Source organism: Arvicanthis niloticus, chromosome 6 (assembly GCF_011762505.2).
Source record: "Arvicanthis niloticus isolate mArvNil1 chromosome 6, mArvNil1.pat.X, whole genome shotgun sequence".
NCBI classification, from domain to species: domain Eukaryota; kingdom Metazoa; phylum Chordata; class Mammalia; order Rodentia; family Muridae; genus Arvicanthis; species Arvicanthis niloticus.
This window is the reverse complement of record NC_047663.1, coordinates 61746112-61761744: the sequence shown is the minus strand read 5'-3', so window position 1 is coordinate 61761744 and position 15633 is coordinate 61746112. Positions and strand designations below refer to the sequence as shown.

At 43.6% G+C, this 15633-nt stretch overlaps 1 protein-coding gene across 10 annotated transcripts in view; it reads left to right on the top strand.

Moving 5' to 3' along the window:
• Window positions 1-15633, top strand: part of Mprip (myosin phosphatase Rho interacting protein) — a 124709-nt gene that overhangs the window by 39157 nt on the left and 69919 nt on the right. The window lies entirely within an intron of this gene.

Sequence of the window (15633 nt, the reverse complement as noted above, 5' to 3'; positions counted from 1 at the left end):
TGGCCACATTATGCTTGAATGCAGCCTTACTGAGGCTTCTGTTTGGGAGTCTGGAATGTTTTAAAGAACTTCTAGTACTAGTTAGGAAGTGCTCTACAAGCCCAGATCAAGGCTTCTTCCCTGTCTCCCCGCCCCCCGACCCCCAGTTGTTGGTGAGAAGAAGCGGTGAAGAAGGAAATCACTTTTGTTTAAGATTAGGGAAAATGAAGATATAGTCTTAGGTATTAGCAAGGGTTTGTACAGGTGGTGTTTCTACAGACCTGAGTGCAGACAGGCTTTTGTCCTGTCTTCCAGGGCTGTTCCACTAGATCTTGGTGTAGAATTTTTTTTTTTTTTTAAGCTGACATTTGAGATCTGCTAGTCCTGTGGTCTGAGCAGGTGAGCATCTCTCTGCTCTTGCACTACCTAGCTTTCTCCCTGCACCATGGGTGGGGCAAGTGAAGCCAGACCCCAGCTTAGCCAAGTAGAACAGAATGTCTCTTTCTGTTTCTGCCCATGTCACCTTTCTTTCTCTCAAAGAGATTTCTCTCTCATAAAAGAAGCTTTGGATTCCTCTTCCTTTGCAGTTTGAGTATGGCAGGTTTGTGGGTGTAGACTTGCTATGCCACCTGGGCAAGTCTACTCATGCTGTTTTTAATGGACTGGCCCACTTGCTATACCCAGGGTCCGTTTCTTCACTATGATGCTGTGAGACTCTGGAGTGTGAGATAACTGTCTCCAGGGACTTTCTAGAGGGTCAGGACACTAGGGTTTGTACTACAGGCCAGTCTGATGGAGGCGTTTTTTTTTTTTAAATTGTGGTTCCCTCTTCTCAGGTGACTCTACCTGTATCAAATTGAAAAAAAAAAAAAGAAAGAAACAAAATATTCAGCATACAGGATGTGGCTAAGGCAAAGATGACTGTGAGAAACAAAAAAGGAGAAGACTTGGTGGGACATTCGGGTCCAAACATTTTTATGCATGGGCCATTTTCTAGCACGTGGCCTTGGAGCTGAAAGACTAAGCATGTAGTCAGTTGATGCGATTCTGCCAGACCGTGGGTACTGCACACATATGAGTAATGCACATAGCTAGTACCTCTGAGAGGGAAGTGACCAAACCAACAGTGGCAGCCATGTTGAAATGTGTCTAAAGTGTCACTTTGGGCTTGTAAGTTTCCATGTTGCATCAGGAAGTTCACATAAAAGAAAGCTACAAAGGAGGCCAACAGGGTGAAGATGAGGCTGCAGGAGTTAGTCATGTTAGAGGCTAGGAAGGAAAAGGCCATTTTAGTAGATGTCAGGAAAGAAGTAGCCTGAGTGCTCTTGCTGGGACTGAGGGTGAGGGAGCTTACTCATGCCCTCTGGTCTGCGTCCTGTCAGGGTTTATCCTTTGTGACCATTCCCTGGGACAAGGTGAGATGTACTTTCCCACTGTATCTTCTGCCCATTTGGATGGACAGGGTTCTGAGTCCAGTGTTTGCTCTCATGCAGCTGAGCCCCAGCCCAGAAGTTTTCCCTTGTGTTCTTTCTGAACAAGGTCTTAAGTAGAATTAGTGTACCTCAAGGCTATATGCTTAATGCGTAGTGCCATCTTTGATTGAGACAACTAGAGCAGATACTGTTGGTAATACTATACTGGTGAGATGTCAAGGATGCATAAGACATCTTCTTCCACAACAAAGAAAAATCTGCTTAAAGTTTATTAGTGTCCAGAATAAGAAACTTTGACTTGGCTGTTGACTTACTCTTTTTTTTTTTTTTTTTTTTTCTATTAGCACAGGACATAGGACTCACCTACTTGTTTCCTGAAGTGGGATAGTAGATGGCAGGCTAGGGTTATCTTATAGCTTTTCTTGATTAAGGGGTTTCTATGGGATTCACTCACAGAGCACATCTGTATTTCCTGTGGCTTTCACAGTGCTTATGAAACATCCCCAGTGCTTTTATCTAAAAGCACCGTCTTTGAACAGTCTATGCTTCCAGGCCTCCCTCTTATGTCTGGATAAACTCCAGCCCTCACTAGTAGCCTGCCCTGCCCAGCTGACTGGCTGTAACAGTAAGTTGTAGTTCCTCCTTTAACACTTAGGCACCGTCTGTTTCAAATTGTTATTTCCCTATTATATATTATACTACCTTTTCCCCTCTTTTAAGTACTTTTTTACCAACCAGACGATGGTTTTCCTCTGTGGTTGGAGGTCTTGATAATTCTTGATGTTGTTCCCATGTTGTCTGGATGGGGTTCAATGGAGCAGGCTTAGCATGATGTGTGGAGTTGGGGCTCGCCATTGTGGTAAACTGGAAAGAAAGATAGGCTAGTGTGGTCCCAGAATAGTTATGAATGTGGTGACTTTGACTAGCCTCTACAAAAAGGGGAAATGATGACTTCCAGAAAACTTGAAGAATGGTGAAGGAATGACTGGACTGTGAAGAAACAGGTGACTGTCTGATGGTTACAGTGTGCCCTTAGAAGGTGGGTAGTGGTACTAGCTCTGGGTGCCTTGGGATTCTGGCTGGCTAATGGCAGGCCAGTCTGGCTCCCTGGTCTTTCCATTACCTTTCCAGGCATAGCTAAAATGGCATTTACTTTTGAGAATCTCTTTTCCTTTGGGGATAGCTTTCTAACTCCATACTCCCAAGTAGTGTGTGAGTGGTAGGTGTGGAGGTGAGGTAGATTTCCCTAAAAAAGAAGAGAAGCTTCCAGAGTGTTTGTTGAGGTGAGGGGCACAGTAGCCCAGAGACCAAGTGGAGCCTGTAGAGGCTCAGCCTACGATTTTTCAGGAAAGAACACCAAGGAGTTTGGAAACCCCACTGTTGCCATCCTTTGCTTTATGCTCGTGTCTGCATCTTACAGGAACTGATACAAGACTGCAGGATTGCTTGGCATTTGGCAGGAGGTTCTGGCCTCTTAACGGGCCTGTTCTCTTTCATTGCCTACATACAAGTAAGGCAAACAGATGGTAAAATGCTTTTTTTTTTTTGTATTGTGGTAAAATACACATAACAAAGAGCTCACTACTCTGAGCACAACACAAAGCATGTAAGGTGGCAGTGGGTACCACACATACAGCCATCACCATGCAAGTGCATGGGAGCTCTATCATGTTCTCAACAGACATTGTTGCCATTTAGACCTGACTTACTGCTTAGCTTCCTTCTCTTGCTGTGTTTCAGCCGAGTCCATCAAGAGCCTCATACGAGTTGCTATTCCTTACCAGAAATGTTTCAAGGTGGTGGTTAGGATTTTGGAATTTTTTTTTTTTTAACATTTGGGGGTATTTGTGTAAATATTATGTGATATCTTGGGGATGAGAGTCAAATCTAAACAGAAAAATCATTTATGTTTCATCTATACCTCATACACTGAGCCTGAAGGCAAATTTGTACAATGTTTTTCTTGCGTATGAATTTTGACTGTGTCCCATCATGAGGTTAATGTGGAATTTCCTTCAAGTCAGAGCTTGATTATATTTTAGATCGTTTCAGATCTCAGACTTTGTGTAAGTGGACTCTTTTATTTTCTTTTTTTCTGTTTTTAATTTTTTTCTCTTATACGATACATCCGACTGCTTTTATCTAGGATATTACACTTTAAATGTGTCCTCAACCTACCTTGTTATGGTATGTTACAACATCAGTGACAGGATTCCCTGCCCCTTTCACTGTGGTCGGTACACTGTTTTTGGATCCCATCTGCTTTAAGATGACCTGTGCCTCTGCATGGAGGTCATTAGGCTGTGATGCCCGTTCTGAAGCCAGGCACAGTGCCAAGGGCTGCAGCATTTCGGTTTTTAGAGTCCCTGAAAGAGCCCAGCCTACAGGATCTTTGGGACTCTTGGATCATGCTAACGTGGAGCTTCCTTAATGTGTCAGGTAAAGAAGCCCTTACAGTTTTGAAATATGTAGAGTTATTTGGGTCTGTGAGTGTGTACACACACAGATGTACACACAGATACAGATGCCCAGCCATTGTTCACTGTAGATGCCTGTCTTGTGTATAGATTGATGGCCTTGTGGGGGCTTCAGCAGACTGTGCTCATATTGGCTTGGGCTGCATTAAATGTACTTCTTGTAGAAGAGCCTAGGAGGACATTTTAATTTTAGGACTTTTGTCTACCCTTTTCTGGGGCATATTTCTGCCACTGTTGTGTCAACGCCATGAGCAGTACTACTAGGGTGTCTAGGCCCTACAAAAGCCAAGGAGGGGCATCAGTACTCCTGCTGTTACTAGGAACTGGTAGCTAAGGTGTTATTTCCTTTGCAGGTGACCCTAGACCCTTATTATTCTCAAGCTATGGTGGCCCAGCATTCTTTATAATTACTCTTGTGATTATTTTTTTTAATTTTTTTTATTTGAGAGTGCTCTTTTGAGCTCTGGCTTGTTTTCTTTCTACTCAGAGCTTTGCTGGACAGGCTCCCTGAGCTGGTGAGAAGAGGGCTCACTCCTGTCTTGTTTTGCTCCTGCAGCTATGTCTCAGTCTATAGTGACTATAATAGCTCTGGGTAACATCCTTTGTAGAGGACAAACACACAGCACTTAGAAAATCCCTCTTGTGATGCTCAGGTTGTGTATGTGTGTAATTGGACTCCATGTGTGGTAAAACCATGATGAGAATACTATGAGAGGCAGTGGATAATGGGCAGGCAGGCAGACCACTCTCTTAGGAGCATAAGATAAGAGGACTCTGGCTGCCTTTGCTTGCTGTGGCACTATGGTGCTATCTGCCTGACTCTTTCCTGTCCTTCTAGTTTTGAGAGTTGTGTACAGGTGATGGGGGAGTGGGGGCAGTTTATGTCTTTGTGGGGAAATTTAGGTGACTTGCACCTGGCCACTGCCTTTAGAGTGTGTGTAGACTTTACCATAGCAGCCAAGCTGTGCCCTGCAGGCTATAATGATTGGCAGTTGTCTTTATCCTAAGCAGAGAGGAGTGCTATTAAAGGTGGTAGTTCAGAGTTAATTGGCTAGGAAACAGACTAAGCAACAGCAGAGAAACAATTGTTGAGAGAATAATTTTTATGGAAAACACAAAAAGCACATAGGGTGGAAGAAGCCAAGTCAAGTGGCTAACGCCAGTGTAGTCAAGAGTAAGCTTGAAATACCATCAAGCAAGATGGGACAGCATGGAGGCTGCCAAGTCTTCTGGGGTTACTTTCAACCCCTTTTCTCCTTTTGGGTCTCCAAACTGGACCTCCACTCAGATGTCCCTTTCCATTGACCTAAGTCCACCTGACCATACCATTTACTTTGGGCCTTCTATGAAGTAAATGATGTTGTTCATTAACACCACCATACAAACCTGTTTGCCAAGGTCACTGGCTGGTTGGAAACTTAGAAAGCCAATGTCAGTCTTTTTGTTCTCCCTACCTCTGAACTCACTAGCATAAGGGCTTTTTCCCTGTAGCCAGAGATACAGAGGAAGGGAAAGGTGGTGCTTTATGATAAAGAAAGCTCTCTGGATCCAGGAAGTAGCTGCACTTGAAGGCTCTTGGAGATGCAGGGAACAGTGTAGGGGATCTTAAGAAAAGTGAATCCTTACATTGTACCATGTACTCATCTGTATGGAAGTGTGTTGTATTGGCTCACATAGGGTAATGTCACATGTGTACACAAAATAGTAGGTAACCTCTTTCACAGTTGCCTTAATTGTAAAGTCCTAGAACAGTATGGGTTTAATCTTTCTCAATACTAGAGTTTAATAATATTGGAGGTCAATATTGGACATATGTTCCTGACCCACCTTTGCTTGACTGTATCCCAGATGGGACAAGCTGCCTTGCCTCAAGTGTTTAGACCTTGTGGGAGAGAATCGAAAAGAAAAACTATGTCTCTTTTGTTCTTTTTAAAGATGACCAGGTATTAGGACTCAATCATGTACTGGTCTAGAAATCAATCCAATATGGGAAATAGCAGTCTACTTTTGGAAGACTGGATCTGGACTTTGTCAGGAACATATTTGGAAGCTAGCTGTAGCTCACTATGATGTTAGGATAGCAAGAGATAATGTTGGGACAGGATCTGGATTTCAAACAAGGGTTAGTGCATTTTTAAGGCTCTTTTAATTGTCAAGCTAAAATTGGTTTTGTCTCTTCTACAGCATTTATTGTAAGTTGCATTGACTATATAATTTCCAATTATGTTAGTGTGTTGAAACCTGGCATGTCTGTTATGGGGGTCTATCAACCAGCTTTTGTCTCACTGCCTTGAGTATTAGAAAACCTTGATTCTCTGAAAAAAGCTTGAAAGTGCTGGAAGAAGTTAGGCTTTAAGCAGAAGCAAGAGGGTAGCAGGCTTGATTATTGCTGGTATAACAGCTAGCACCACTGCTTCTGCAGTAGCATTGACACAAGGAGTTAAGACAACTATTTTTGTTAACCATCTAGCAAAAAATGTTACTGATGTATTGAGTATACAAAAGGATTTATATAGGTATCTGGAACAACGAATGATGCTCTATAACCCATTCTGAAGGAGGGTTCAAGATTATCTGAAGGAGGTTCAGGGTTCAAGAGTTAGGAGCCATCCCAAGTGTCATGACAAATATTACTGGAGTAGTGTTACTTTTGAAATTCATAATGATTGTCATTATAACTAGAAGAAAGTTTAAAGACACCTGTAGGATATTTGGCACAATCCTAACACCTCTCTGGGTATGTTAACTTTGCATAATGAGATTATGAATTTAAAGAATGCTGCTCTGTTGACCTTTGATGCTGCAGATAATGCCAATAAAATTATCCATGGCCTGAGGTCAGAATTTCCATTTTGGACAAACCTCAGGAATGGCATGCATAGCTTGATCAGGCTAGCCCTTCTTGTCCTGGGAATACTTTTATTCCTGCCCATCATGTTAAAGCTTATCTTTAACAATATCAACATGTTGGCAGCCATAGTACATAGCTTAAACCTGAAAATGGAACCCCAGACAAAGTTATTAAATTAACAGGCTGGCAAGCCAAGGATGGGTAAGATTCTGCACAGAGTCTTACCAACCTAAGACAGAGGTACATGGCCTTTGATAATGCATACTCCATGACAGATAAGGAAGGCATTCTTGTCAGGATGACCTAACACAGGCTCAGTCTTGTTAATGAAATAAAAAAAGGGGGTGGCGGGGAGGTGGAAAGCCTTTGGGGCTGCTTGGCAAGAAGCTGACATGGGCCAAGGACAAGGAAAGGGGCTGCTTGGCAGGAATATGACATTGGCCAAGGACAAGGAAGTAGGCTTCAGGCAGGAATCTTACATTAGGCTAGAACAAAGAAGTAATTTCAGGTAGGAGTTTAAATCGTAGGCTACAACAAAGAAGCAATCTCAGACAGGAATCTAAATATTAGGCCAGAACAAAGAAGCAATTTCAGACAGGATTCTAAATTTTAGACTAGAACAAGGAAGTAGGCTTCAGACATGAAAATGACCTTGGGCTAGGATAGTGAAGTAGGCTCAGATACTTTAGTCATCCTGATAAGTCTTTAGAAACAGTTATCACGGAGTGTTCACGTAACTGGGTTTAATGCCTTGCTTTTTCTTTGACTATTTGTGTTTATTGTATTGCTTGTTCCTCGACTGTTTGCATCTATTGTATTGCTAGATCCTCAACCTAGAACTGACCTTAATTCATGCATGTAATCAAAATGGTATAAAAGCACAAAGGAAGAGGGGGTATAGGATAGGGGGATCTAGGGAGGGGAAATGGGGAAAGGGGATGACATCTGTACTGTAAATAAATAAAATATCCAATTAAAAAAAAAGAATCAGGTCAAGGTGTAGGTTATAGTTTCTCTTTAAGGTTCTGCTTTCTGCAGACCTCAGTTCCACTGCCTGCCATTATCAGTTTGTGCCCATCCTTCATCCCTGTAGCTTCTCTGTTGCACATGTCCACCTCCTTTTCTCCTATGTCATTTCTCTCTCATGCTTCCCTTTCCAAGACCCTTAGGGATTGTATTGAGGGATTTGCACTATACTGTGCCTGCCCCCCCCCCCTCTCTCTCTCTCTGTGTGTGTGTGTGTGTGTATGTGTGTGTGTGTTTACATTTGTATATACCAGGACTGATTGTCTCTGGAATACATGAACTCTATTCAACCATAGATAAAAAAGCCTTAACTGACTGGGCACACATCAAGGGATAAAAGTAGGCATGTGTGCCTTTGGAGGTGATTACTCAGTCAGTTGCATAGGATACCATAAGAGGGAGCTGCTTAAGAAACAGAACTGTATACCCGAAGACAGTTTCTACAGAGAGGATGCTGGTCAGGCCAAGAGCTTCACTGGCCTTGCCTGGAAGAGCAGCAGTAAGGGTTGTCCTCTTTCTGCAGACCTGACACTGTTGTGTGAGTGGAGAACATGGCTCTCAGTGAGCTGAGAACTCTACAGGAGATGCACTGGCTTTAACAGATGGAAAGAGAAGGAGGCCACCAACCCTACCTGGGGGAAGAATCAGATTATCTGATATAGGAAGGACCTGGAGAGCTAACCCCTGTGCATGGGTTAATTAAAGACAAACTTACAGCTCAGCTTAGCAAGTGGGAGGGCCTCTTAGTGAAAGATACAGCAGTGGCTCTGCTGCATTCATCCAGAACAACCACAAGGAAAAGCAAGCAGGGGTTGAACAGACACCCCTTTTGTCCTTAAGAGTCTATCATCCTAGTGGTGATCCTAGTGTTGTGTTTACTTCTCAAATATGACGTGTAGACCAAGGGTGTCTTAGTTAGAGTTTCAATTGCTGTGAAAGGAACACATGATCAAGGCAACTCTTATAAAGGATAACATTTAATTGGGCTTGGCTCACAGTTTCAGAGGTTCAGTCCATTATCACCACGGCAGGAAGCATGGCAGCATGCAGGCAGACATGGTGCTAGAGAAGCTGAGAGTTCCAAAGCATGATCCATAGGCAGCACAAGGAGATACTTTCAGACTGGACAGAGCTTGAGCACTAAGAGACCTCAAAGGCACACTCCTCCAACAAGGCCACACTTACTCCCAACAAGGCCATACCTGCTGACTACAACTACATGGGCAAAGCATTCAAGTGCATGAGTTTGTTGGGGGTTTGGGGGGGGGGGTGTCAAACCTATTCAAACCACGGCTCCAAGCATGTTACACTAAAGCAAAGAGGCAGGAATAAAGTAGATAGAGGAGGACAGAGGTATCCAAAGCAATAGGACCTTGAAGACCTTTTTGCACTATAAGCTATGTTCCACTTCTAGCCAGCCTCATAAAGCAGGTTTGTCCTGTTGAGCAGAAAGGTCTTAAAGAAGTGATTTGCCCCTTTGTTCTTCCTCTAGTGACCTTGCTTTGGTGCTTCAATCTGTTTCTGCATCTCAGAATTTCTTAAGTGACCATCATTCTTTTTGCTGAGTCCACCCACAGGTTACTCTTTTTTCTTGTCAAAGTAGTCACCAGTGTCAAGGTGGCTGTCCAGCCACAGGGTTTATAGCTGACAATGGAATAGAAGCCAGACCTCACCTTCTAGGTGCTTTAGACTAGATTATTTATTACTATGATCAGTACAGAAGTGAAAGACGGAGACCTCAGCCATAGCTCACGTCTCTCACTGCCTTTGCTCTTGGAGAGCATAGTACATTTCTCAAAGTTAAGGGTAATCTGGCCTGCAATATTGGTTTGTACACATGTTGGCAAAGCATTTCAGAGCCTCACTTGGTTAATGTGTGAAGAGTACTGCTGGCTTAGAGGAACTGGAACAGAAGTCCTGTACCTCTACATCATTGATGGGCACTTGGTACTACTGGCTGGTTGACATCTGCTCAAAGAAGAAAGCCTTCAGTAAAACTTGTGTGCCACAAAGAAACTACAGAATGGAGTAAAGGGTTGGGCTGCATCTTAACCTTGTACCCTGAGCTGAGGTCTGTGAATTGTACTGGATGTGGTGAACATGTTCCAGATTTGTTTGTTTAAAGAATTTCTTTGACGTGTGAGTATGTCTTAAATATGTGTGTGCAGGTGTCAATATACGCCAAAGAGAATGTCAGATCTCCTGGAGCTGGAATAATAGGGGTTATGTTTCCTGGAGAGTATAGAACATAGGACATTGCTCTGGGAACTGAAGTCAAGTTGTCTAGGGGAGCAGCTGTTGAGCCATTCCTCTAGTCAGCATGAACCAGGTTTCTTTGCTGTAGAGGTCTCTACTTCAAGGTACAAGACAGAATAAAAAGTATGCTTGGTACAGAAGTTAAGAGAGCAGTCACTGGGCGTGATTCTGTGGGAACACTGACATTTAGGAGAATGGAGTGCAGAACATTGTTGAAAATGGAGTGACACTCTGTTAAAGGAACAGCACAAGGAGATTCACTAGGCAAACAGAGCCAAGCCAAAAGCCCCATCAGAGCATTTAGCACATCCCTTAACCTTGCCTGGTTCTCTGCCTGAGTTGCCTGAGGTTTTTTGTTCATGTTCTCAATGATGTTCGTGTGGCCTTTGTATTGAGGCACCAGCTTCTTTGCTTTCAGTTCCAAGCTTATCATAGTCACATGGAGACTCTCAGAGAGGCGCAGCAGTAAGGATATGTCAGATAATCCTAGTTGATCACATTTGGGAATGCCTGGGCTCCTTCCTCATCCTGTGAAACATCACGGGGTGAAAGTCAGATCTTTAAGGATCTGCCTCTAACCCTTAATGCTGGAATTAAAGATGTGTGCCACCACACCTGGATGGATTCAGATTCCCAGGGTTTTGTTCCAGGTCCTTCCCTCTGGAGCACCTGTCTTTCTGCTTTGCTGTCTTGTACCTGAGAAGGCCTCACTGCTGCTTTGTTATGCACTTGTTTTCTTTGTGTCCTGTTTCCTGGGTATAGTTCTTTCAAATGATTGCGGTTATTTTAAAGACTAACCCTGTCCCTCGTCTAATTCGCCCTGTCTCTTTGCCTTCCCAGCTTCCTTCCTATTCACTTTGGGCTTAGGTTTTCACAAATGAATAGCAACCTAGTGCATAAACTTCCAAGTCAATGTGAACCAGCAACTATTCACCTTAAGTAGAGCACCAACAACAGTCTAGAGCAGGGGTCTAAATCCAGGTTGGCTAGCCAAGGAGTTTATTATGCTTTCTTAGGGAGCATTGATGAAGGATTACTTGCATAGGTTTCCCTAAACAGCAGCAGCATTACAAAATCCCACCCCTTAGTCTCCTTTTCCATTAATAATCTACTTCTTGTATGCTCTGATGTTTCTTCTGATCACTTGAAGCTGGAAGAAGGCAGGAGGGAATGAATGCTAGACTCTCCAGTGAAGATCCTTTGACCTTTCCCTCTATCTTCTACAGAGTATTTATAGCCCTATTGACATTACTAAAGACCCATCTACCTCTGTATTGTTATCAATTAGTTACCATGGTTTCTGGGCCTAGAATCTCTATTCCAAGATGTACATAGGGTTAACATGTTAGGTCTGGAGGAAAAAGGTATTAGAACATGAGCCTCAGACTATACATGCTGTCCATTCACATATAGTACTTGCCTGAGGAGAATTGTGAATCCTGGCTTCTTTGAAAGGTCCTATATATCCCCAAAGATAAGCATCTGGCACATTCATTCTTTGGAGAATGATATTCTTCAGAAAACGTTTTAGATCTTTGTGAGTTCCAGGCCTTCTAAGGCTACATGGTAAGACCCTGTCTTAAAAATAAATAAATAATAAGGGAGTACAGAGAGGTACAGACAGAGACAGACAGACCATGAGTGTTCCACCTTGCACTTTTTCCTTGAACTGATCAGTCTTCCCAAATTGAGCCCTCTCAGCACCAGTATAAGGATACCTCTGGACAGCAGAAGGACTTGGGTTGGGGTTTTGACTTTTAGGATACAGACTTTCTCTGAGCTGTGTATCCTTTTCTCACATTAGAGCCTTTCAGAGAGTAACCCTCTGGTGTGGACCTTCAGAACGTTAGCTTTCTAAAGTTTTGTGGTAGCATGAGTCTGCTTCCTCCTGGCTGTGCTCCAAAAGGGTCTTCTACCCTACTTACAATTCCCAATCACTTTGTTCCAAAATCTTAATTGATATCTCATGTCTGCTGTTTTCTTCCTTTATTGTTTGTCCTTTAGAGTTTATACCTTGATGACCATTTTCATAAAGCTTTCAGTAGGACATAAAGCTATTACATTAGTTGTGAGTAAATGGAGGTTTCAACGTGTGTCAGGAACAGTGCAAATTGTTGGTATACGCTGGTTTCTTACTGTAAGCCATCAGTGACTACTCTACTGTCTGAGCCATACTGCAGCCCTGGTCGGTGTTTGGTCCTGTGAAGGTCATGTTATTGCTGTGAGTCCATACAGCTCTTTCTTTGCTCTTGGCAAAGTATATGTTAGTATGTGTGAATGCAAATGTACCACATTTCTGCATTTTTTGCATCCTGAATTAAATGCACCTGGCTGTTCCTTGCACCAGTTGAAATTGCAAGCCCTTCTTGTTAGAAGCCCAGGGGTTACTTGCTGTTGAAGGAGGCAGTTTATCTAATCTCCTCTGATGAATGAGCCCTTTTACTAAAGGGCCCATTCACTTACTTGGGATTAACAATAATACCCTTGTGGTGGCCTGGGCAGGTCCTGCTACTGATACTCCAATAACTTTGAGAAATAACATCAGAAACCTGGGACTTAGGCCTGTCCTCCTTCCAGGGCCATGGAGTACTGGTATCTTTTTCGTCTCACGTGTTTTCCTGAGGGCTCTGCCTATAGCCTTGGGAAACTGTCAGAGATTGGCCTTGTTCCTTCATAGATAAGGTGCTGCTTTGCTCTGTGCCTTGAAATGTAAAGTTGGGAAAATAAAGATGAAAAAGGGTCCTTGGTTTGCAGGCACTTAGTCTAGCAAGAAAAACAGAGTCGGCTGTCCTGAGGTGTGTAAGCTGTAAAAGGTGAACAGGAAAGACACACTAACCCTCTGTTTAGCTATAGCAGGAACCAACCAGCCAGCCAGCCAGTAAGCTCTATAGCTTCCCAGGTAGGAGCAGGTGAAAAATAATCTGGGCTGTGAAGATGGAGGCTTCTCAGCAGGGCCAGTGTCTCGTGAAAATGGTGGCACTGCCCAGAGCAGAAAGGCTGGAGGAGCAGGGCTTACCCCAGTAACAAAGACAAATCAGTCATGGTGGACGTTTTGGGAAGCTGAAAACAAAGTTGCTTGGTAAGCTTTACCATCTAGAGACAACAGTCAGTTCATACAAAGAGTTTGTGAACTGTTCTGGTGCACAGATGTGTACACCTGTGGCCAAAAAGTAAGATTTGTTAAGTATTTAACCTTGTTACTTTTTAAAATATTCCATTCTACAGTTTCCTGTTTCATCCTATATATTATCTTCATTCACTATTCCATCAGGTTTGTTTATGGTTCTTATACTCTCTCTTAACTTGTTTTCAGATTTGTTTGTTTAAATATAGGCCTGAAATCAAGGACTCCACAAGAACATGACCCAAAGATCAACTGACCAGGGCTAAAGTGGGTTTGTAGAGATCAGGGACCCTGTATGAGTTTGACCTAAGTCCTCTGCATGTATATTATGGTTGTGTAACTAGATATTCTTGTGGGACTCCTAGAAAATAGTGGGAGTGGGGCCTGTCTCTTGATTCTTCTGCCTGCCTTTGGCACCCTTTTTGTCTTTCTGAGTTGCCTTATCCAGCCTTGATATGTATGTGCCTGGTCTTACTGTAGCTTGTTATGCCATATTTGGTTAATGTCCCTGGAAGGCTTGCTCTTTTCTGAAGGAAGATGAAGCCTGGGTGAGTCTGGGGAGAAGATGGGGGAAAAGAAACTGCAGTTGGGATGTAATATATGAAAGAAGAATAAATACAAAGGGAGGAAAAAGGAGAGCCTCAGAGAACGTTCTTTGAAGTTGGATTGTTGGTATGAAAATGAGTGAGTTTTGAGCCTATCTATCAGTAGTTAATACTTCGGCAGCATTGCCTGACATCATCTAACTGGCTGGGTCTCCCCAGCTTCTCTCTTCTCCACTTCTCTGTATCCTATCCCAAACTATAGTAGGAGACTTCAAGCGAGGCCTCTAAAAGATGTTCAATACCGTGGTTGTGATCTTCAAGAAGTGGGTTATTAGAAGCCTAAAGATAACTGAGAAATCTCATTTTAGATCTTGCTTCTCCTATTCTCAGAAGCAGGATCAAAGGAGTTCAGTTGTTGCCCCTTGCCATTCTCCTATACCCTGAGGCTGAAAGGGTGTCTGGATGCAGGTACACAGCCTACTTATCTCCCCTCTTGGTAAAGGGTAATGGAGTAGGCCACAGCACAAAGTGAGAAGAAACCACTTGGTCGCTTACAGTCTCCAGACTCTTTCCTGTTCTCTGCCTTCAGCCTCTGACTCTCCACCACCCACTTGGCCTTTTGGAATTAGGATGAAAACAAAACTGTTTCAGGCCCCAGAAGGTCCCTGCTTACTTAATTCCCATGTCTCTAAAAATATCTGTGAGCTTCTGCTGGCCCAGTCTCCTCCCCCATATGCTGCTGCTCTCCCCCCACCCAAGACTTAGGGGAAGAAACAAGATCTCCCTTTCATTGTTCTTTCCAAGCTCAGAAAGGAATAAATAAGAACACCGAGTTTCCAAAGTTGAAAGGGAAAAAAAAAAAAAAAAAAAAAAAAAAAAACCCTGCCTTTGTTGGGCCTGGAGGGGCGCCACAGCATCTGAAGCCATCCCTGCTGGGGACAAGTTCACACTCTGTAGTCCCTTCTCTCTCCCCGGGAAAGGAGTGGAAGGGCCAAGAGCCCAGACTCCTTCTTCCTTATATATGTGGGATAGCATTGGGAGCTGGAGCCTGTGCAGCAGGCCAGGCTGCCTAGAGGAGCTGTATGTGGGAATGGCGTGGCTCCCAGCCTTTGACCACGCCTGGTCAGCACAGGCCAAAGGGGGCTGTGGGAAGCGTCCAACCTCAAGGCTGCTTGTGGCCCCGGGCGCTTTCTCAGGCATTTCTGGATTGGGACAGAGCCTCAGACACCACTCTTCCCAACCCCCAATCCTAGCTTTGGATTCCTGCCTAATTGAGGCTTTATTTATCTCCATGTTTCCCAGCTCTTTATGAGACAGACAAGTGGGTGAGGCCCACACATTCTTGAAGCACAGGGGAAGAAGGGCCCAGGGGAAGAAGAAAACGTAAGGGTCTGCTCCCTTCGAGGGTCTGTACAGGGAGGAGCTACATAAGAGCAGGGCTGAGGAGCTTCCCAGGAAGGCGGCCATGCAGCATTTCTTCTGATTTTCTTCCTACTTGGAATCCAAAAATAGCCTTGTCAGAGGCACAGGCATGTGGGAGCTCTGCACATCAAAACTCAGAAGAGCTGTATTCAGCTGCTAGTTGAAAGCCACTGGCTGCCTCTCCTTTTTCCTTGCAGGCCAGACCTGTGCCCTCAGGATCCAGCAGAGACTTGAGGTGAAGAGGAGTGTAAACATACCCAAATGCATTCAGCAAGCTGCCATATCTTTCTTTGGAAACAGAAAAATTGGTTTCCTTTCCTCATCTTTTGCCTTGCTTTTGTTTTTTTCTATTTTTAACTTTCAATATTCCTACTTAACTTTTACAAGTGAAGCAGACCTACCTCTCTGTATAGGCCATTTAAGAAAATAAAAGTCGAACTATATTGGATTTGGAGCAGTTGTATGTAGAAGGGTAGAAGCACAAAAAACTTTATTGTCATTTTGCTCAATTACGAAGTCA